We start from the raw sequence: 24,771 nt of genomic DNA, 5'->3' as shown, positions 1-24,771 counted from the left end.
TAAAACACAATAAGATGGTATAATACAAAGGTTGTTTAAATATTCACTGCACAAATGTACGAACAACTCTATTAAAACAGAGTATTTTTTGCTGTAAATACATTGAATACTCACATTTATAAAACATATAGATTTACTCAATATTAAAGATGTTATTTACATTTTATTATACACAAATATAGATATAGATATAGATATAGATAATATACAATATATGCAATCAACTTCACGAGTCTCCAGAGAATTAGGCTGAGTGAGAAATGCTAATGCCAAATTTTACTTACTTCATGATTCCATTTACATAACACTTTTGAAATGACAAAATTATAGAAGTGAAGGACAGATTAGTGGTTGCCAGAGTGTTAAGGAAAAGGTGGAGGGAAGTGGGTGTGACTATAAAAGGGCAACATGAGAGAACCTTGTGATTGAACTATTCTTCATCCTGCTCGACTATTTCCATAAAAATATCCTTGTTGTGATATTGTACTAGATAATAGTACAAAATACTATTTTTATTTATCTAGCATAAATAATATTGCAAATCAATGTCTAGTGAGTTTATTTTTGAATCCCTGGTGTGCTCTGTGGTGTTAGGCATATGCAGAACACTCAATTCCAAATATTCAATAGATATTTTTTGAGCAAACAAATGAAGCTGCACACATCTGTATCTCTGTATGAATATACTGCAGTGCAATATATCTAATAAATGCTCAGTAAAGGTTATTTGAATGAAATAGCTTCATTGAAATATTATAATATTTGTAATGCTCACATGGTCAATTTGAGTGAAGTATTAGTATAATGTTTTTGAAGCTCAAATAACCAAATCATAACACATGAATAGAAAGACAAGTAATGAAAAAACTGCTCAAGAGAAAAGGAAGTAACAAAGACTTAACGAATAATTTATAATACTTAAAAAATTAGAATCCTTTGTGAAAGACTAGGGAATGAAATATTGTATTAAATATATGAGTTAATATAAGATAAAATGAAATATTACTGTATGAGATAGAAGAAACAGATAGGCTTTTTTCCTGGCTTTATATATAAAAGATAAACTAGAAAATGTTACCAATAACCTACATAGGTAGGGAAAGGAAAGAAAATAAATATCCATTGTATGAAATGCATAATGTTAGGTGTCATAGAGAAGTGAATAAAAACGAGAAAAGATGTTAGGCTCTAGCCATTTCCACTCAAAATCTTAGAACAGGTTTATAGAAATTCAACAGGCAAATGCACAACTATGTCATAAAGCACAGACTATATTCAAGAATATTGGTAGTGAGAGATCTAGGTGTGATTCTAATAGGTAATAATATTTTTATCTTATACATAATAGTTCATCATACTACTAATACACTGCAATGTAGCAAAAGGCTGTGTTTCAAAGGTATATTTTCTTAAAAAGTGCAGATGGGTTGTTATTTTACTATACTGTAATAACATATTTGATAATTATACATTTGTTAGAAAATTTAACTGCTAAAAAAACCCATTCTCTGACCATTGTGTTTAAAATAAAATCTAAAAATTCAGATGAAATGGTTCTCTGGCTCTTTGTGACCACCTTTTCCAATAGAAGATTTTTAACTTGAGGGAAAGTGCAGGATAAGCAAGAATTACTCTTTAGAATATTCCTTCTTTTCAGTCCAGAAATTTTTGAGGAAATTGCTTTTTATCTCTAATCAGTTTTATGCTTAATCGAAACCTTCCTAAAAGAATTCAACACATGTGACAAACAAAGAAATTCTATGTAGAAAATGAAATGCTATTCACTCTGACTACCTTCCAAAACAAATAAACCCAAATGTCAAAACAATGCAGAAGTTATAAGTACCACTGGAAACTGAGAAAAAGATTTACAGTTCCTCCTAGTCCCAAATGTATTTTATAGCTGCCATATGAGATTTTATTTCTTGATGAAAGCTGCATTGATAAAGAGGTTTAATTGTCTTTCAGCGTGCCTTCTGTTGAAGTTGCTTCATTTACTTTAAGCCAGAATCTTATTACCAGTTCAATTCTCCAGGCTCCTCTCCATCTTAAGAAGGTGCTTAACTAGTGTAACTCTGCTGATGAAGGCAGATACAGCATGCTTTCCCTTCCCCACCTTCTCCTGACAAATCTAATAGACTATTGATTTTCCAGCCTTACAGATCAGGCCCCATTCAGTCATGATATTAGGGTCCTTTAACTTGAATCCACCGCTCTGATGGGCTGTCCACACCATCAAGGCCATCCAATCAACCAATCAACACCTAGGTAGCACCTGCACTTGGCACTTTCTTTGAGAACCGTGCATAAATTTCTGTTCTTTGTTATTTTTTTTCCTCCAATGGAGTTTCTGTTCCTATCCTCATTTTTCTTATTTAGCATTTGAATGGGCTTTCATTTCCTAACAACTATACTTGGAAAGAGTTGTTTGCTTTGAAAGGTTGATTGTGTTATCTGCCGACAAGCCATAATTTTATTCAAAACTAATTCTACCCCTTTTCCACATCTGTAATATTTTGAAAATAATCTGACACTATAAACAGTTAGAACTTGTCAAAGCAAATAGATCCTTCTAATTTTAGAAAAAAAATCTCTTTATTAATTTCAACTGTAGTTTTAGAGGTGTTATCATATTAAAAAGCAAAGGAGAAAGAAACGAACATCTCACGCCCCCACCACACATACAAAAGAAATATCTTTATTAATTTCAACTGTAGTTTTAGAGATGTTATCATATTAAAAAGCAAAGAAGAAAAAAGTGAACATCTCACTCCCTCACCACACATACAGATAAATGTTCAGTAGTTAAACGGAAGAAAGAAACCCAGGCTATGATTTTATTTTATTTTTTTTAGTTACATATCAACATAAGAGGAATCACACTCAGTAATACCTCTGTCATTGAGAAAAATAGCAATGATGAAGACATCTTTAGAGGATAGAAAGTCTGAACTTCTACATTCAGTTTTAGAAATATTCCATTATATTTTAAAGTTATAGTACATGTCATTTACTAAGATAATCATTGTACAATAAAAATTTGGTGATCATGCCCTTTGTTTGGAATGCCATTTCTTTTTCCATCTTTTCACACATCGAAGTTTAAGTACCATTTTCTCTGTGAATGCTATCTGATCTCCCCAGTGAAAACAAATGTAATTTCGTTACTACTCCCATGGTCTTTTATTGTTTCTTTTATTGTTAGGACACTTCTGACATATAGCATGGCTTATATTAAAAATTATTTTCTTCTTTTGAGGCCAGGTAATAGATCTTCATTCATTCATTCACTTAGTCATTTGGTCTGTCAGTCAATCATTCTTGTAGTCATTTATACATTGGTCAAACATTTATTACAAATCTATAATGTGGCAGTTACTGAAAATAGATAAAAGGCAAATATGTCTGCCTTTAAGAGACACAAAGTCCAGTGAAAGAAGTAACATATAATTACTACACAGTGCCATTAAGTTAAAAAGGAAACTGTAATTTATTGAGAGCTTTTAATGTACCAGTCACTAAGCTATGTGCTTTGCAAGTATAATTGAATTTAAAATTACAAACTACCAGAAGTTAGCTATCATTTATGAATGAAATATTGAGACCGAAAATGTTCGTAACTACCCCTGGTTAGATCACACAGTTAATAGTAAGTGGAAGGCTTTGAAATCAGACCTGGTTGACTTGAAAACAGCCATGCTCTTGCCTCTTACTCGCTGCATAAGATCAAAGAGGCATAAATTGGGACTGTCCTTAGCAAACCAGGGAAAATGCTCACTCTACTTAGAAGAGGCACCTTGCACACTCGTGACAGGGATTTTAGAAAGCTCCGAGCTGGAGGTGACATTTCAGCTGAAATTGAGAAATTTTGGTGAAAGAACATAAAGTGGCATTTTAGATATAATCCACAGCCTATGAAAAGGGGCTTGAGAGAGGATGGCCAACTTGGGGAACCGCTCTCAGAGTCAGTTCAGCTGGGAGTTAGGATGTGAGAGTGAAAAGACTGGATTCTAAATCTGGGTAGGCAAGGCCAGATCATAAGAAACATTTTATGACACACTAAAGAGGTTTAACTTTATTTTTTTAAAAAAAAACCTTTGGGGTGCAGAACTATTGTAGGACTTTAAACCAAGAAATATGATTAGACATTTTCTTTTGGAAAATGATACCAGCAATGGGGCAGAGTTTAATAAAAGTATGTTAAATTAAATTAATGAAAATAGTATAGTTCATGGTCAACAATATAGAATAAGACAAATTAAAATAAACTATTTTAATATAAGAATTTGTTGATTCAGGCAAAATGTGAAACCATGTTGAAAGATTCCTAACTTGTTTAGACTATGGCATGACAAATAGAAACAACAAGAAGAGCAGGAGATTACATTGGAGGTTTTCATTTCAAGTAAAACCCTAAAAGTCTCACAGGAGAATTTTATTCCCTTTCTTTTTCTTTTTCTTTCTTTCGTTCTCTCTTTATTTTCTTGCTCAACAAGGAACACAAACCCCATACTCAGTGCAAAATCTGAATAAACTAAATTGCACATACCCCCCGTAGTCCACAGGAACGTCTCAGATTCGCCAAGGGTGATAGTACAGTTTTAAGACACATGTTTAAAGATGCATCAACCTTGGCAGCTACCTTGAGGAATCCCTGACTCAGCAAAACACATCAGAACTGAATCCCATCCACCAGTGAACATATAGAAATGCTGAAACTTTCGGAACAAAAATTCAATGCCTGAGAGAATCAACTCTGTAGATATTGTCACAGCTTATCTTTCTTTGAGATATAGGTGTTGATTAACAGTGGGTTTTCTTTTCACAAGAGTGCCTATTTCATGCAAGCAAATCCTTCTGAACTTTTCACTAGTGAGATTAAGTTTTCCTTCTTAATTTCTTTGCCATGTTGTAGTAAAAGGTTAAAATAATGGCACATATATTCCAAGTTACAATAGTCACCGATACCTATGACTAAATAAGTTTTAATCACTTTTTGTAACTGCTGGCCTAGATATGGAACTAAATTCTCTTCTTTAGCCCCAGAATTCCAGGGACAGCCTTTAATAAGAATGATTAATTTACTGCACATTTAAATGAAATCTGTGCCAAGAAAATCTGTAAGCATAATTTCAGATGGAACCAGGGAATTTTTCAAAGTGCACTACCAGATAAAACTGACCACTCTGTCCCTCACATTTGTTAAAACCCAGAGGTCTTAAAATAACTTAAACACCACAAATTACCCTACGTACCACCATGGACTATATCATAGCCTGGAACCCAAGGGAGAAAAATAATATTTACAATTTTAAATGTTTTAGGTATCAGTTATAAATAATTTCAAAATGCATGTATGTGGATTATCATATTCAGATCTCACTACATATTTTATGAGATTTGGGGCAGATGTTTATCATCTTCAGTTTGTGGATGAAGGAAGCTGGTTCTGTGGCAGAGCTGGGACTGAAATTCCTGTTTCAAAACTCCAACTCTTTTCCCTTGGACATTTGCCTTTTGATTTATACAGTTGTTTCTAAGGGCGGCTTTTGGTTTTAATAAAAATGTCTAGTTTTAATAAAGCAATTTATAGTTTATATGACTATCAGAATTTCACAGCAGGGAGCACAACTTAGTTGCTATCTTCATTTTGTGGCATTTTTTATTCATTTAATGAGATCTTGTTTAAGTTGACAAAGCTAAAATTTCCGATAAATGCATAGCAGGCTCCTGTGTAATGAATTTTCTAATGGCTTATGTATTTTTAAGACATTACTGACTTTTGGGTTTGGGGTTATAACACTCATTTGTTTTATATTCAGTTCTTTAAACTGGACATGATTCTAACTATTAGTAGTTTAATAAACTAACCTTTGCTACTTAAAATTGGAATTGATTTGGGCGCTGGTGGCCTTTGTTGGATTTCGTGTGAAATGCAGGGACGTATAGTCTGTTCACTAAACTGACTGATCAAAATCAACATTTTAACAAGATATGCAGGTGATTTAGATGCATGTGAAAGTCTGAGAAGCATTACTCTCTACCCTGTTTTGTGTATCACTCCTGAACAGGACTGCAGGAGGTTGAGACTACCAGAACTCCAGCCTTTAGTTTCTTATTGTCTACCATATTTGAAGGTATTTGAAGCAACAGGTTCCCTGAATTTGTAAAAAATGTTCTGTGGTGTTTCTCTTTGTACCTTCACCAAGTAACTTGCTAAGGGGGCGGTGAGGTAAAAGGATATATACATATGTATATGGTACAAAGAAAAATTTTATCATGCACATGATTACTCTGAATATTTTTCTTTTATTATAAGAACACATTTTACAAATTTGCAAAAACTGTGAATTACCTGATGTGAAATACAAATAACCAAATATACTTAGTACCTAATCATAAATGAAGAAAAAAAAATGGGGAGTTGAGGGAAACTCTCACAGGAAACTGGCCCAATCCCAGATAATCTCATTAAGAGTTTTACTTCAAGTGGTAACAAATTAGCAACATTATGAAGATTTGTATTTAATTCTCCTTTTTATTTTTCCTGTGAATGTGTTTGCTTTGGTCCAGCATTTGTGTAGAAATGCTTTGGTTTATTATCAGATGAATGTGAATACCACCTCAGTGACATGCTGCAGAGAAGGTGCTTAGAGGCAAAAACAGATAAAACAGCTAATCCAGACACAGGCTTGGAGCTCCATTAGTTAAATGGTAGGCAGTTTCACTGGCAACTCTGCACCTCTATCACCCACTGACAATCACTGCCTTATTAGGGGGGACTGGTGTGGACTGATAATGAGCGAGTTTCTTTGTCACTAATTAGAGGTTGTGCCACACCTCTGACCACTTCCATCAGAACTCAATCTCTCTATGAAACTCCAAGAGCTATTTCAGTTACTCTAGATAACTGCTTTCTTTGTAAACTCAAAGCAAAGATTTTTTCCATTATATACTATGTTTTTATTCACAGCTGGATGCACTGACTCCAAAACACTACATAATTGTGCTCCGCATTTATATCAATTGAAATAATTTTTGATTTAATGATTGACTATTCAAAAGGTTGAGTGACTGCCAGAATTCTCCATTTTTAACAGATTTGATAGATAGAAATGACTCATGTACATTATATTAATACATAAAAGCAATTTTTTGCATATCTAAATCCAAACAATTTTAAAGGCTCCCTTTTTGGTTTGAATAATTCCATTTGACAACCTACACTGATCAAATAAATTGAACAACTGCCAAGTGTTCACTGCTGTTTGGTGTGTAGACTGTCCAAAGTTATTGACTTTCATTCACTAATTTTTGCCCTGAGAGATAAATGTGAATGATTTCTAAAAGTGATCTGAGTTTGAAGCACAGCTATACTTTAAATTTTGATTAGTAACAAAAATGAAATGATTAAGCCTTTGAAATCCTTTGCCACACATGGAAATTTCCCATCTGCTTATTAAGAAAACATTCAGAAAATTGGATAATTATAATCATTTCTATGTAGCTACCATCTTTCTACAGTGGCACTCACAGACCCATTGTCTCATTAGTCCTCAAATCATTCCCAGAGTAGAGAAATGTAAGCCCCTCCAAAAATCCAATGGTAGCAAAAGCCACAAGTCAATGGTTAAAAAAATCACACGTACATATGTATTTATTTGTTTGTTTGTTGTTTGTTTGCTTAATTCATTCCAGAATGTTATTTCCAGAAAGATCCTGCTTTGCTTTTTAAGGTCACTCATGAAAGTCTCAGAATGTTTCTAAATACCACTATCATGGTTTCTAAAAATTCAATTACATTTAAAAAAAAATTCTAACAAATATCCTTGAATAAGAAAAACAATATTGAGAATGCCCACTGAAATAATATATTTCATAAGTTTTCTTAACAATGATCAATTCTAACAAAAACCTAAATAAGAGGAAAGGTTTTCCATTTTTATTATAACTTATGGTATCCGCCCCCCAAATATTCCTAGAAACTACATCTCCACCAAATGTTCATCATTAACTCTCTAAGTAGCTATCTGGGGGTTTCTACATCTAAAAGCTATCCATTTTCGATCCAATCTTTTATCTACTTGTGTAATCTGGCAGTAGAGATATAATCTTTTGCCATTGCCTGCCATTGGTCCCTAACACTTCAATTAGGATCACTCTTTTTGAACAGGCTTACAGGTCATTTTTAAATGCATGTGTTCTTTGCAAGAATAATACCCATGCACTAATCATTGCGTAATAGTTTATCGGATACGCTGATGCTCTCCTGGAAATCCAGGTTGTAAAAGGAAAAAAAAAAAATGAATCTGGGTAAATGAGTGTGACAGAGGAGGTATGGATGAGAGGAGAACTGCCTTCCCAGGAGTGGTCCTCAGAGACGGAACGGAGGGCTGTGCCGCCTGGTCTCCTGCTCTCCCATTCCTCTCGGAGGGTGTGATCGAATTAAAACCAGATGCATAAAGGACGGATGCTATCTCATTCCAAAAAGAATTTATTTACATACGTATTATCAAGATTGTTCTTTGATGGCATAATTTGAGCTTATCTACTTATGAAATTAATGTTTTATATTAATGTAAAACTGAGAGCCTCCAATGGACCAGGGGCTTTGCAAGATACTGAGGCTATAGTGACAATGTTACCTGACCTCTGCCTTCAAGAAATCTGTAGTTCACTCGGGACCCAGAAAAATTTCTGGAGCATTTAACAAACAGTAAAATGAAGTATTAAGGGATAAAGGAATAGAAAAGAGAGGTAGCGGACCCAGTTTGGGGGAATTAGGGAATTAATAAAGAATTCATTTGATAGAGGGAGGCTGGGGAAGGGCACCTTGTAGCATTAGCGTGGTCAGGCAATATTGCAATACCTAACCACAATTGCTTTGCCATTTCTTAGCAAAGCAGAAGAAAGGATATGAAACCAAGAGTTTCTAGGTCTCTTTATTATTTCTTTGATGTCAGATGTCCTAATGTTTACTTTTAAACTATATAGAAGAAGGAGGAAGGGAGTGTTCGCAGTTTCTGACTGATGACAAGTTTCCGTGAAGAGGTTAAAAGAAGAATTTCAGCCAACCTAATGAAGCTGCAACCAGCCATTCTCTGCAACCACGCCAGAAGAAAAGGTTAATAATATGTCAGGAGAGAATAAAGCAAGTGCTTGTCAGTTTGAGAAGAGGTTTATTTTTTCTTTTTTTATTACTTCAGATTTGTTTCCTAAAATAGTTTTCAGATAACAGAAACTCATAGTAAGTGCTATGCAACAAAAAGAACAATCTTCAATGTTCAAGTCCTCTTTGATACTGATTTTGAAAACTCACATTTGTAATTTTTATTAATCATAACAATAATTAGTCTTTGGTAATTTCCATTTTTGGATTTACTTCTTATTTTCTTATCTACAAAAATATTGCATGGCTACATACATCAGCCCTCATTATTGGAAACCTAAAAGAGCACACTGATAGGAGTGATTAAGAAAAGAAATGAAGCTCAAATCTTAAACAAACCATTGACCTCTCTAGTATTTCTGGGCCACACTCTAAACCACTTTCCCTCTGCATGAATCTCTCATTGATAAATAATGAACTCACAGTAGAAAATTTCTCTCCATTGCCCACTGCTTTTCCAAATGAGTATAACCTTTGACTGGAATCTGTGCTAAAGTAAGTGTGATCCCTGGTAATCTTTAAAGAAAGCTAGTCTGGACTGGAGATTGACTTGAACAGTCCACGTTATGACTCCTTTCCCTTAGTCCCACAATGGTTTCTGAGACCACATGTCCTTTCTACATCTAGAGCGTGGGGCATAGAAGGAATTTATTTTGTTCTTTCTCTGTGGGAGTTAAGGCGATGAGTATGAATTTTGACTTCCCTATAGAGTCCAATGTGTGTGAACAGCTTTGCCATTTAGACATTTAAATATGAATAGAAGTTTACTTTGGTAAAATGTACAAAGAATTGGACATTTGGGTATTGAAACAATACTTTAATACAACTAGATACATTGACGATCTTGAGAAAAATAGCATTTCCTAGTATGATTTAGTCTCTGGTCTTCTAATTTCAGACTACTCCTATCCAAGGTTGCTGTGAATGTCCTGAACTCTAACATTTGTGGTATTCTTTTTGACTCTCATGATTAGCATGACATAGGTAAATATATTTACCATCCAAATTCTTTGAAATGGAATTCTAATGCCAAATGGAGAAAAACTACTTGATCTTTAAAGCGCATGCCCTCCCTTAGAAAATTTATGAAAATAAAGTCACAATGAGCCTCATTTTTTTCAAATTCATTTACCAAATTTCCTTCAAGGAGTTTCTGAATTCAATAACTCTTGTGAGAATATTTATTCACTTTCTGATTTGTTGCTGCAAAAATAAGATAAGGGATATAACATTTTACTGGTAATTTTCAATTAAATGATATTGCTATGATTATATTTTAAGTTTTTACACTATTTTTACACTATTAAAATATACAAGTTTTATGTGTTCTACATTAAGTCAATCCAAGTTGTGTGAATGACCTTTAGGGGCCACAATGGGAGCTGGGGGGAAGGCCAAGTATTGGGTTTCTAATTTTTCCCAAAAGTGTTTTATTCACAGTAGTAAATTTGTATCTATTTTATATATTTAACGTCCATTAAAATGGTCATATGAAAAACTATTTTACTGCTAAAAATGCTTGAAAATTCACTTCTTATTTAAAGGGATGCTTATAGCAGTGTCTATAAAATGTTATACATTTTGGGTTCTTGCACAAAAAAATGTGGTTCCTTTATCATTTGGATACAGTCTGATTCAGCATAGATAATTGCAATTGCTAGTGATTTTCTAGGAAAGTAATGTACAAAATATGTGAGGACTGCCCTTAATTTGATTGTCATTGACTACCCATTTGTTACTAAAATTAGATTTTTCCTCTTGAACTAAATCCAGCTCTATACCCATGTAATTTATTTTTTACAAAGCACCTATAAAACTTATTTTTAAAATTTCTTCTGTAGGTTCAAGATCCACTTGTCTATTTGTCAAACCCAGTCAAGTGACCCTTTATACATTATCTTATATCAGTTATGATGGACAACAAAGACAACAGGACAAGGTTGCTGGGCCAGAAAAAGTCTTGTCCAATCATAAATTCCTTCCCTTTTTTTTCCCCCAAAAATGCCCCAAAGGAGGTGTCCAGAACATTTGTTATGGTGGCTTTATGCCTGATCCACTGTCTTTGCCCTTTCCTGGGACAAAGAGGAAGTTAGATGCTATAGGCCAGTCTTCTCTGATCAACTTGATCCTTCTGCCTCTTTATACCTCTGATCATGTCTGTTACTTTTCAAAAGGAGGCACCACTTGCTCCCCAAGTCAAAAAGCTGCTGAGATGCAAAAAGTTGTAGTCTTTGCAAATGGCTCGCCATGTTTCTTTTGACATTGAAAATATATGCTTAACTTATTCATTCATTCATTTATTTACTTACTTATTGCATAGGACCAAGGAATGCTGAGCAAAAGAGCAATTTATTATCCCTAGAAATATAGAGGGAGAATATTTATCAAGGTATAATAGAGCATATCAAAGGAATCCTAAAAAATAAGTGATGGTTACTATTGTTTATGCTCACAGGGAAGGTTGCCTGAAAGAGAGAAAATAGACTTTAGAGATTTTACAGTGTTACCGTTTGAATAATTACCAATTTAGAGCTAGGTTATTAGGTAAGGGATTTGAAGATATTTTGAAAAGCATCATGACAAATGACATCATTATTACAAATCATAACTTGGCTTTACAAAGACAGAAACTACTGAATCATTGCTTATTACTTAAGTCAATAAATACTAGGCAGGAATTGATCATGTATAAGTTTAACTGTAAAAACTGTAATAATTAAGAGAATCTCTGCCCTTAAGATTTTAATAATTTGATAGGAGATATAATCATGTAAATAAGAATGGAAAAACTAGAGACATGGAGATTAGTCAAGAGTTAAAGCGGATTTTCAGATAAGAGACAAATGAACACAAAATAATAATAAGTAAAGAGTCTTTCAGATGAGGAAATTTATCTGGTTGCATAGAGTGAAGATAAGGAACCTAAATATGGTCCCCAAGTTTACTCTTAGACTAAAAGATGGATAGAGGCCTTACAAGAATTAGGAAGTGCCTAAGGATGAGCAGGCTTGATGAAGAGCACAGGAATGAGAAAAATACTAATGAGTTGAGCTTAAGGCATGTTGAGCTGAAGTGTTAGCAAAAAATCGATGTGGAGACATTCAACAACAACTAAAACTGTCCAAATCCAGTCTCTAGAGATGGTGTCTATGGACTAATTCCACTTACACAAAGATACCTGATATTCTATTTTCTTTGTTCATTTATTAATTACTTCATTTAGTTAACAACTATTAACTGAGTGCCTTCTTTGTATTAGTCACTCAAATTCATGGAGAGGAGAGAATGAAACAGATGTGGCAACCCTCTGTCATGGAGTTCACAGTAAACTGGAGAAGGCAAACAATGAGTATGTTGATAAACAGATATATAATTATACAATGCTATCAGTGCTATAAAGGAAAAAAGAGTAAAATAGGTGGAATGTATTTTAGATTCAATAGTCAGAGACATTTTCTTGGATGAGGTGACATCTAACCTGGGACCCAAAAGATATGAAGGAACTGGACATTTGAAGATTCTTTTAGGCAAAATCAATAGAATATATAGAGACCCTGAGGCTCATAAACACTTGTCAATTTTAAGAAATTGAGAACAGTGTAGTGTGAGATGAAATAAGTGAACATGCTAAAACTTGCAATGACAGAGACCTCTAGATGGAGAGAGATATAAAGTATGACTCAGACAAGAAACCATTTTTGTCCAATGACCAGCAAGAGGAAGATTGTTTACTAAGAACAAAGGAATCCTTTGAAAAGATAAATATCTTTCTGATTTCCATGCACCTGACATCAGCCCTTCTTCCATTTAGAAGCATCTCAGTGAAATAAAGCAGAGCAGGAGTTCATTGAAGAAAATGCAGGAGAAATCTTTCATCAAAATAGGTCTGTGCTGATAGGAAACCCGAAGTCCACACAAGCTTTTGTTGAGGTTGAAAAAAGTGAAGCCCAAGTGTTTAGAAAGTCTGTCTAACAAGGAATGAACATTTTTAAGATGGGTTATTTCCAATGTGATTGCAAAATTTTGTTTGCTATTTATAACACAAACTAAAACTTGCAATAGCAATCTTCAGAGTGATATTATGGATTAACATACATAGGTCAACTTTACAATTTACAAAGAGCTCTTTACACCTCCATATATTTCTCACAGCAATCTAGAGAAATCAATGTTATTATCATTAATTTTATTTTATCAAAGAAGAGACTGAGATGCAGAGAGAAAAAAATTGTCTATGACATTATACTAGCAAATGAGGAAAGCACAAGTATTCCTAAAATCCCACATTTATTCAAATAGACTATTATGTTTCACAATGTAAGTTTCAAATAGAATTTCTCCAAGATTACTACAGATCAGTAGAAATTGTAATTTTCAAATGTGAGTCTAAGCAAAATGAAATGCAATGAATACTTAGTAAATCTTAACAGCAAATGTTATAAATAGTAAGCCTCATTTCACACATGAGGAAACTAAGTCAAAGTGATATGAAAGGACTTAAGCTACAATCCATATAAACTTTGATTTAACTTAAAGATGGTAATTTCACCTTGTAGCTACAGGTTCCCATAAGAGATGAGGAGTGCTTAAAAATACAAATGTTAAATATATTACATGGAGAACAAAAGGTAGAAATGATCTTTTCATTTTGTTTTTACACTATGCTATTTAAGGATATAATTTATAAATTGCTTACTAGACAATCAAATGGTAGATCAATGAAATAAAAGTAACAAAATGGTTTTAGAAAATATGTAAAATCACCTTTTTACCTTGACTTTGAATTAGTGGCACTAATTCTTTGAACCTAGTATATATAATACTATACAAAACACTAGAATATAGATTTTTACTTTCTTAGATAATGTTCAGATTTGTATAGTCACATAATAAGGATAAATTTCCTCACTTAATTTCAATAGGAAACAGAATTTGCTTGTTTAAATTCTAAAACAGAATGCTAAATTTTTAATATTTTCTTTCCTCTTTAGATACATAAGAATTTAGAAAAGAAAGACCATTAGAAAGAAAGGAGACTCATGAAATGCTTTAGAATGGATATACGTTGGTGGTGAGAAGAAGCAAAGAGGCTCAATCTTTATTTTTATAATAGGTAGTGAATATTAACTAAATTATTCTGACACTGGCTAAACAGATTGCCTAAATATTAAAAGTATGCCAACTAGTAGAAAAAATATATAACTTGAACAATATACCATATAATTATGTGTAATTACAATAATATATAAATAATTCTTTGTTTCTTTTGTTTTTATAACTTTATTTATTTATTTATTTATTTATTTATTTATTTATTTTTAGAGAGAGGAGAAGGGAGGGGAAGAGGGAGAGAAACATCAATGTATGGCTGGCTCTCATGTGCCTCCTGCTGAGGACCTGGCCCACAACCCAGACATGTGCCCTGACTGGGAATCGAATCAGTTCACAGGCTGGTGCTCAATCCACTGAGCCACACCAGCCAGGGCTAAAATAATACATAAATTACATATATTTAATTATAAGGTCAAACTTGGGAAAGAGGCAGTTACGATCAAATTCTCGCCTTAAATAAATGTTTCCCATGGTTTCATTTGTATCAAATAGGCTAATGTGCACCATTAACCTATTGGTAGGCATTAGCATTATTGATGAGTTTCTGTGTAACTATTAATCAGTTTGCATCAGAGAGACAAACTACTGTTTTAATTTGTTTCCTTAGCTCTACTGAGATCTGCCTGTACTTCTTGCCTCTAATAAATATCTCCTGTGCAGCTGGGGTTGGTTTTGCTGCTGCTCGAAGCTGTGCCTCTGAAATACCACCCTCTTCTATAGGCTCTGTGGAATCATACTTATTAAAGGAAGCGGTATTCATAAAACATGTATCTTTATTGCTTGCACTTATTTAACTATAACTGGATCCTTGTATCTGTTTAAATTTACTTCAGATAAATATCTCAATTCTTCCTTTCCTATCTTTCCTGCGAAATTATTTGCTGAAAATACGGCTCTGTGTTGGCATAATGTCTTTCTGGTTAATGTAAACAAATGCAAGATTATATTCCTTCAGATTCCAGATATGCCAGACAAGGTTAAAGCTTTATTCTCACAATAAAACTAAGCTTTTTTAAGGTCATCCCAGAGTTTGATTTATGTTTTGCATTCGCCATTGTGAGGTATAGCCTGTGGGACTGGCTAGCTCAGGAGAGTAAAGACAAGCGATGGGGCTTCTCCCTCCTAGAATCCTGGTACAGATCCAGTTCATTCTGATAATGGCTAGAAAATCTAAAGACTTGATGGATTACAGATTGGGGGAAGGAAGACAGAGGACAGGTTCAAAGTTAGAATCCGTGGGTCACATTTGAATTGGCAATTGTCCATAATGTTTTAATAACCATAAAACTGAACAATCATATGTTTTCTCTTTAGGGACACTATGGCTGAATGAACTATGTATCTTCATGAAATAACCATCATTGTCATGTAAGTGCTCAAAGTATTTTTGTCATAACAGACCTGGACTCCAGAGACCGAATTTCCCCTCCAAAGTGGAGAGAGAGAAACGGAGATGTTGGAGATGTAATGGTTAAAGTCACTTTTTTGGTTTGTCTCAAAGCTGGGAAACATAGGATCCTGTCATTGGTATCACTTTCATTTAGTTTTTTCTAAATTACCAAATGGCAATTTATTTTGTTAACAGTTTTTAATAGGAAATAACACAGCTCTTAGAGTGCATATAATGAATGAAATCTTTTGATGTACCCAAATTCTCATTTTACCTCCCACAGAAATTTCTCTTATAATTGCTAAAAAGATGACAAATCTTATCTGTTGTACCATGGTATGGCACGTGTCCTCCATTTATGTGTGTGTGTGTGTGTACAATTATTATCTCTTTTTCCCACCGTATTTGTATATCTTCTTCTGCATGCTCTCCGCCCTTGGGTTTTCCTCATCCATCCCCCTGCCCACTGTTTCCTCCCTGCATTTGCCAGTCTACTGCAGTCTTATAAGCTCTAAGGAGTGACTTGTTTTTGGTCTCTTCTGAGAACAACTCCACTTTATAACACCTACGCATGTGGCTACTAGGTATTTGAGGAATGCCTGGCACAAAACATACTAATTTCATTTCTATTCTCATACTTTTTATTCTCAATGTATTTTTATTTATGATTATAATTTAGGTATATTTGTCTGTCCATTATGTGTTGAGAGATTTAAAAGATCAGAGATTGTCAGGGATATATTTTTTTCAATTCATTTTCTCCAGGACTTCCTCATTATAGTATTCGTAGAATAGATTCAATTAATTTGTTTGATCTTCACTGGGAACTTAACCGTGTTTGAGAAGGTTTTTAACAGTAGTGATATTATCAAAGTCTAGATGGCAGAAAGAGGTGGAAGAACCATTAGTCAGTAATTAATGAATAAGAAAATGCCTTTTAAACAATCATAATTTTAACTGGAATTAGGTAGACTTCATAAGGTTCCATAATATTTTAAATACAAAATAAAAAGCCCCCCAAAACAAAATAAATAAATTACTTTTAGGAAACCCCATTTTAACACTGTCATAAATATGTATTATGGTTTCCAAGAAAAAAATGATTTATTAAGCTATGTTAAAGAATGATAACATAGATTTAAGACATGGGTCTAGATTTAAAATAGCAGTAACCACAGCAAGATCTCTGTTAGTTTTAAATAAAAAAGTAGAAGATCAAACAATAATTTTGTATTTAGCATGGTCTCTGGCTGGATGCTATATAATACTAGCTAAAGAAAATACTTCTAAGTTCCCTATTCTGGAGGAGAAAAGTACCCCCGGTCGTTTCAGGACTCTTGGTCTTTGGAACGTGACATACATCAAATGAGGGAAGAAGGAGAAAAATCCCCTTGATCCCTGCAGGATTAATTTATTCAAAAAGGAAGTAATAGTAAAGATAGTAAATGTGCAAATGTCTTGTGACGAAAATGAAGGAAAACCACATAACATGCCAAAGGCCAAGGAAGACCTCCCTTACGAGAAGTACCACAGGAGGCAGAAAGAAACCCTCGACCTTCTGAAGAAGGTATAAGCCAGGAAGCAGAAGGAAACCCCAGAGGCAGGCTTACTCAACCTGTCCAGGGACATAAGAGGACATTCCCACCAAGCATTTGGACCCTGAAGAAATGCGAAGAGTAGATGAGTTAAAAGAATTTAAGGAAGAAATAAGAGTGAGAAACAAGTTTGATGCTTTTGAAGCGAAGACATTTGCACAGACATCCTTAACCTGTGTGCTTTAGGCCTTGACTTCTTTTTTTTTTTTTTCCCCATCTGGTAGTAAAATCTGGCTCCTGCATTCTGTTAGCATTTTCTGGTGTATCTTTTACCTTCTTTTTACTTTTAATCATTTGGTGAATTTTGCTTTAGGTAGTTTTCTTGTTGCTGTAATCTTACTGGATTTTGTATTTTGACCCATTCTCCAGGTTTATTTTTCAATTGGGATGTTTCACAAAAATGTATGAAAATATGTTCATTCCATATTGTAAAGTAAAAAATAACAAGTTACCAGAAAAAGAAGAAGAAAAAAGAAAATATTTCTTCAACAGGCAACATTTCAAGGCCAGCTTACTATTAATTTTTTTTAAGTAATTGGAAGTATTTTCTAGCATCAGATGTAGTTCAGCATAAGTCACATAAGGAAATTTTTAAAATTCACAGAAATGAGTAATACATTCCACAATTGCTGAAGAAACATAGAGACCACATGAAGCAGTGATCAAAATATAAAGTTATAGAAACAAATAGCTGTTTTAAAAGATTTAACTAGAGATGATCAGCATTGAAGCACTTGACTCATCCATTTGCCGCAGTGATTAGAGATCACCACAAATTTCGTCTTGACTTCACAGGTCCAGGCTAATTTCCTTCAGGCACCAGGTCATCTAAGATTCATCACTGCTCTGGGCAGGTCAGAGCTGTCTGAAAAAAAGAAATTCTACCACATACCTTCAGCAGTATGCTTACTCAGGCTACACCAATTCATGGTTCAGCAATGTCTCAATGTTATTTACAGTTATGAACATCTGGAGGGGGTGGCAAACCTTTTTGAAGGCTAAACATTAGTGCTCTAACTTTAAAGTGATTAAGTATCACCTGGAGGGTCAGAACAGGCCCTGAGAATGGCATTTCTAACCAGCTCTGGGACGTTTTCCGTGCTGCTGGCCTAAGGACCACACCTCGAGTAGAAATGAGCTAAAAATCCCTGGGCTTTCTAGAAGACTGTTGGGATATTTGGGAAAATAAAACAAAACAAAACTATGTTCTTTTAAATCTCACTGTACATGATGTACAACATATTGCCAGTCCTCTTAGGTTTTTGATCTTTATGTGCCTCTCTATCCAGCTTGAGTTCTAATGGTTTGGTTAGAGAGAATTCCTTTTAGTTTGATTCTGGAAAGACCAAATAACACATTTTATATGAACTCATCCAAGTGTTCTTCTCCCCTGAAATATCTTTGTGAGCTTTTTTAGAGCAATAAACAATTTTTTTCTTAAGTCATTCTCTATTTTTTTTCTATTTAAAATGCTAACAAAAAATAATTTGCATTATATATAAAGAACATTTTGTTGTTCTCTCTATATATACAGAAACCAAACAATTACACATAGGAATGCATGTTCTTCTTTATAACAGGCAGGTTGATTTCTCTCTATTTGTATGGCTCTTGGAAAATTTTTCCTTTGTTCTTCACTTTAGAAATCAATGCATTGAGTAGATATCTCCATTATAAGACAAATAGTGGCAGATCTTTAATGAAAAGCAAATCTGTATTTATTAATCTGCTTTTTGGCTGATAAAGAGTTAATGGGTTCAATAAAAAATAAAGATAAACCTAGATATAATGAACGTACCATCACAAAAACATGGGTCCACTAAACATTATCTTGAAAGGAAAAAAAAGGTTTGTTTTTACAGTCTCTAAGGCAAACACTGTACAACATATTTTGCCTTGTGAATGCATTTGTGAATTTGCCATCGAAATTCTGGATGCTTATCAGTGAGAGAATTACTTCTTGAACTTAATTGAGTTAAGTGAAGCTGTTGCTCACTCTACATAAATACTGCAGAACTATTTTGAATGATTTATTGATGGCCTCACCCTTTATAATAAGAATAAAAGTGCTGTGGAAAGATCTTTTAGTTTAATATATATTAATTACTTTTTTATTTTTTTAAAGTAGAGGTCATTCTTACCCCAAGGACACATAAACACAAAAGGTAAGAAATATTTTCAGGTACCTGGGAAAAACTATGCACTTATAAAACTATGCGTTACTTTAAACTTTCAAAAGTCTGAATGTGAATTTTTTATAACCTTTCTTATTTTTTAACAAGGCTGCTATTTTTGAGGACTCTGGACTATATGTCCTCAAACCTGAGGCAAACGCCATAATTTCATGATATTCTGTTCAAGTTCTAGCTGAAAGAAATAACAAGCAGTAATAAAGAGCAGGCTAGAGGAAGAACCACGTATTGAGAATGGCTAGATAAGTTTCCAGGGAAAATATTTTAAGAAAATGGTACCCAAGACAGGTTATATGTTTATTTCTGGGACAAACTTTCACATCTTCCATTATGCTCTGAAGCAAATGAATGACGATCATGCTCCAGTCGCTGGAACTATATGCATTTAAATTAAAAATATAGAAAGCACAGCATACACTGAGGTGGGATCTATTGACTGTGTCAGTAATAGCAGCATTTTCATTTTTCCTTTTGTAATAGAAGCCATTGTGTGTGTTCAGGATGGATTCCTAGTCTTTATTAATCTCAGCAGTGAGAGCATTGGGAATTTTAAAAGCTATTGATTTTTTAAAAAGAGATCGTAGTCCATCTTATCCTATGGTATTTTTAACTTCTACCTCAAACCTGTCATAAAATGGGTATTCAGTACAGAGGGTCCAGCACTTGGTGAAGTGTTTTAGGTACCTCTCTAAAATATCTTGAAAGATTTGGACACTTGCTTAATTTTATGGCATAACAAGTAATATTGTTTTGATTGACTTTTCTTCTTTTCTCCTACCCCTTTTCTTTTTTACAATTAGATCAACAAGGCCCTCCATTCTGACAATAAAGATTGCAAAATGGGCACTTATAATGTGTCTGTCATTTGCCTGTTCTCTTAAGACCTCCTAAGTAACTGTTTCCCTCTAGTCACTTCTATATTTTCACCTCCCTCTGAATTTTATCACCATCTTTCCTGAAGTATCTGAGCCTTTGTTGGACCTCAGAATTAGTTACTTCAAGTTCACCATTAACTTATGTTATAAATAGCAATAAAAAATGAATCTTAAAATATAGTGGATTTTTCCATTAATCAATGCATGCATTATTTTAAATCATGACACTATAGGGAAAAAAACATAAAAGTAATAGATGTTAACTAGATATCATATATTAATACTTATTAAAACTTTGCTTGTATTCAAAATGATTTTAAAATCTCTATCCCCACATTGCAGAACTACAAAGCAAAAGATGACAATAAAAAATCCTTCCTGACATAGAAGACCTATTTGTTTTCTTCCTCTATTAAGTAGTTTGAAATCAAGAGAATACCATACCTCACACAATTCTCACTCAAGTATTAAAATGAGAAATAAATGGGGCAATGGATCTTTACATGCAGTCCTGAGGGATTTCTATGAATACAGGCAAATATGACACACCAAAATTAATTCTATAGTGGCCATGATAGCTGTGGCTTAAAACTTTATATTACATTTAAAGGCCAGTATACACAGTCATCAAAATCTTGGAGAATGAGTGTATGCAAAGGTCTGAAACTTATGTTTGGGTTTGGAATTTGGGAGTCGGAGAATGCAGACATACTTGGTAGTAAAATCACTTAAAACCTGGCAATAGTCTACTTTTTTCTTTCATGCTATCTTTGTGATTCAAGATAATGAAGGCACTTCATACTTTCAGCAATGTACGTATGTGTTGTTAGCTTTGCAATTTTACATTTAACTATAATAGAAAGGTTGATCATCTTGTTTTTATTATGCTAGATATAAAACAAAATGGCTCTAAGGAGATAGTGCTTCCAACAAACTGCCGCATGCTTGCTTTTAAAAAAACAATAACAACCACCACCACCAATGCCATTCATGTTTTGTCTGTGAAAAGTTAACAGTGTCCTTTAGAGAAAATTTACATTATACCCCAGATTAACTACATTTTGGAAGTTAACAGATTTTTAATTTTGTCTTTGGGGATATATATAACTAGACAAATAAAAAACATTATAAAATCTTTTGACTTATAAAAAGAAAAAATAGATTTCTATAATATGTTATTTAAGGTGGAATTTTTCAAATATCTATTTCAAATAAAATAATGTTTTAAATATTTGAAAAAGTGTTAAGTGTGGTTTGGGAGATTAAGAGGGGGAAAAAAAATTCAAGAATTACACCAGAAAGGTACAAAGACTATTACCATTTTTGAGTTAATCTTTCCAGTCATTTTAAGTAAGTATGATTTACATTGTTGTTTATATCATTACAAAATTTATTGTTTACTGAACTGAGAATGGTACTATTTTAATTTCTCCATATTTCTACTGAGGCTTTTTATCCTGTGACTAAAAACCTTTCATGAATATTTTTACAAATATGTTTTTGTTTCTTTCAGAAAACAAATTTGTTATTAATTATTGAGTTAATGCCTTGAGATCAGAAAAAATAAAGATCACACTTTTATCAATAACATAAATCCAAAATTACATATATACATAAACATATGTATACATGCTTCATCAAATATCTATAAAAGAAAAAAAATGACTGTGCTGAGATAGAAAGTTGATGAGATATTTGGAACATTTGGTCAGAAAAAAGTAACTTTCCACTGTATTTTAAAAGTCATGGATGAATATTAATAATTTTATCCAGAAACTCATTTATCCTATTAAAAACCTATTAACATGAACCTATTAAGGAGGGGGATTGCTGGGGGGAAGGGGAGAACCACGTGGAGGGGGGCAAAGGGGGAAAATTGGGACAACTGTAATACCATAATGAATAAAACATACTAAAAAGTCTATTAACAATCATTATTGCAACGGAGATTAAGGGAGTGTTAGACTAAATGGTTGCTAGTGTTTGAGGCAACCAATGCCATCTTTAAGAAGCAAGTTGCTCTAAGTAATCACCTGTTCACTTTAGAAGGTTGGCCTGTATCACTTTAATGTTCTTACATTGAGAAGTTACTGCTTTAGAATATACAGTTTTTAATATCCCTGGCTGGTGTGGGTCAGTGGATTGAGCACCAGCTTGCTTTCCAAAAGGTCAGTGGCTTGACTCCCAGTCAGGGCACATTCCTGAGTTGCACGGCAAGTCCCCAGTAGAGGGCACATAAGAGGCAACCACACATTCTTGTTTCTCTTCCTCCCTTTCTACCACTTTTCCCCTCTGTCTAAAAATAAATAAATAAAATCTTTTAAAAAAATAAACAAACACTGTGCTGCCAGCCTACAAGCCACCCCCAATCCACTTTTGGGTACCACTCTTTTGCTACTGCCCAAGACTCTGCTTCTGTGTGTAAGTTCCCTTATTCAACTCTGCAATTTTGAGCCTTTTCCTTTGGTCTCTTGATCCAGTCTGCCTTCGGAGGCTGGTGCCAGGACACCTGGGCAAATTTTCCCAACGTTGTTTTATCCAAAGGCTTCTCTTCACTATGGCAGGAGCTCAAATAGCATATGTTAAGAATCAAAGAATAAATAAATTTATTTTAAAAAGTTGATCTTAGATTCAGATGTATTTTTAAATCCATTTGCTGCTAACAAACTGGATATGCTTACTGTTTCATTTTTCAATGAGCTGCTTAGCAATAAATAAAAAGATAGAATTTTCCCACCTCATAAACCTCTGCTATGGAGGAAATACAAAGGATCTTCCCTCAAAAGGTTAACAATCAGACACGATGACTACAATGCAACATAGAATACAGGCGATACCTTATCGGTGAAGACCTATGTATTATGAAAATTATTCAGCATAAGGTTTTGAGTGCCAGGTTAAAAGGAAACTTGAACAAGACCCAATGGATAAAAGTAAAATCACTCATAGGGTCTATATTGCCCTAGAAATGATGGATTCACAGTCAATTTATTAGGATACAATTTCATGAAAACACATCCATAAATGAGTCATAGTAGAAATATAATTCAGAGAAGCAATGGAAGCCCCATAAATGTATTTTTTCTTAATTTAAATCAGGACTTTTTAACTGTTCCATTCTAAGAAACATATTTTCCCCAATATTTTTATTTAAAAGTTATACAAATGTGCAGTCAAAGGAATACAGTAAGCATTCATATCACAACTATACCTAACATTTTATTTTACTTACTTTATTACATATGTATCCATCTATCCATTATTAAGATTTTAAGAAATAATTTATACATTTTTGTAATTGTAACTTTTATTAAATTAAATTGCCTTTCACAACAAATGCATATTTTAAATATGAGAGTGTTTTTTATTTATTTCAGGGATTGATCTAACTTGGTGATGAATCTTACAATCAAAGATATTTTGTAAGTGAGGAAATATAGTCTCAGTTATGGCAAAAAAAGATAAATTAACTTCCTATCAAGTTTTTAAAAAGAGGTATTTCAGATTGTTTAAATATTGGTAATTAACTTTAGCAAGATATCAAGAAGGAAGCTCATGATTTCAGTATAAAAACATTAATCAAATTAAATTACGGAAGAATAGACTTTTATGGCATATAAGAGAGTGAAATGAAAATTACAGAAAGAATTTAGAGCATTAAATATCAGGAACAGTATTTTCTCAAGGAAGTTATTAACAGGTTGACATCACTCTCTTATTTAGACCCGGTAATCCTTATTCATCTTTTTTTTTAAACTTAAATACTGATATATGCAACCATAATCTTTCCCTTAATTTGTTTATCTGGGTTCTTTTGCATTTTAAATTCTTAGAGAATAAAGAATATAAGAACATAATTTATATGTTAAATCTCTTGAGTATTTTCTCTCTGTTTTTCATTCTATACAATATTTTCAAGGAATAAAAAGGAGCATGTTCTTTATTTATTTTTTGTTTGTTTACAGTAAAACCTTGAGAAGGAAGTATGAGAAGATATTTGGATTTTTATTGTGATCTGCCCATTAAGAATTTTTCAAGAACTACTGTTAGTTAAATTAATTGACTGTAGCTGTATGGTAAAAGCTATACAATCCCAGAAAAATATATGAGAAACACAAAAGAAAAAAATACAACTGTGGTTTGGACTTTCTGTATTAGTACTCAATTATCTGAAACTGTTAAGAAATTAGCTATTTCATTTAATTATTTCTTTCTGCATCATATCCCACACAAAACTACTAAATTTAAAAAATAATCCCTCTAAAATGTGAGGGAAAGAAGTTCCTGCTTCCCTCACATTTAGTGAATTCTAAGTAGTGAATTCTAATTGTAACTTAATGATAAGTTAGCAGAAAAATCACCTTTTTGTATGCATTGTACTGCGAAATACAAAGTTTTATTTTTCTGCCAGAAGCCATTTGTCCCTTCACAGAATGGA

The 24,771-nt window shown here is 33.3% G+C and overlaps 1 protein-coding gene and 1 pseudogene across 6 annotated transcripts in view; one reads left to right on the top strand and one right to left on the bottom strand.

Moving 5' to 3' along the window:
* The window catches only part of LOC129073682 (uncharacterized), a 40,738-nt pseudogene extending 23,279 nt beyond the window's left edge, over positions 1 to 17,459 (top strand).
* NLGN1 (neuroligin 1) overlaps positions 1 to 24,771 on the bottom strand; it is a 593,124-nt gene that overhangs the window by 144,905 nt on the left and 423,448 nt on the right. The window lies entirely within an intron of this gene.

This window comes from Pteronotus mesoamericanus, unplaced genomic scaffold (assembly GCF_021234165.1).
Source record: "Pteronotus mesoamericanus isolate MK-2021 breed Mesoamerican mustached bat unplaced genomic scaffold, CSHL_Meso_final contig_116, whole genome shotgun sequence".
NCBI classification, from domain to species: domain Eukaryota; kingdom Metazoa; phylum Chordata; class Mammalia; order Chiroptera; family Mormoopidae; genus Pteronotus; species Pteronotus mesoamericanus.
Note: the sequence above shows the minus strand (reverse complement) of the source record. Positions and strands in the feature narration are given on the sequence as shown.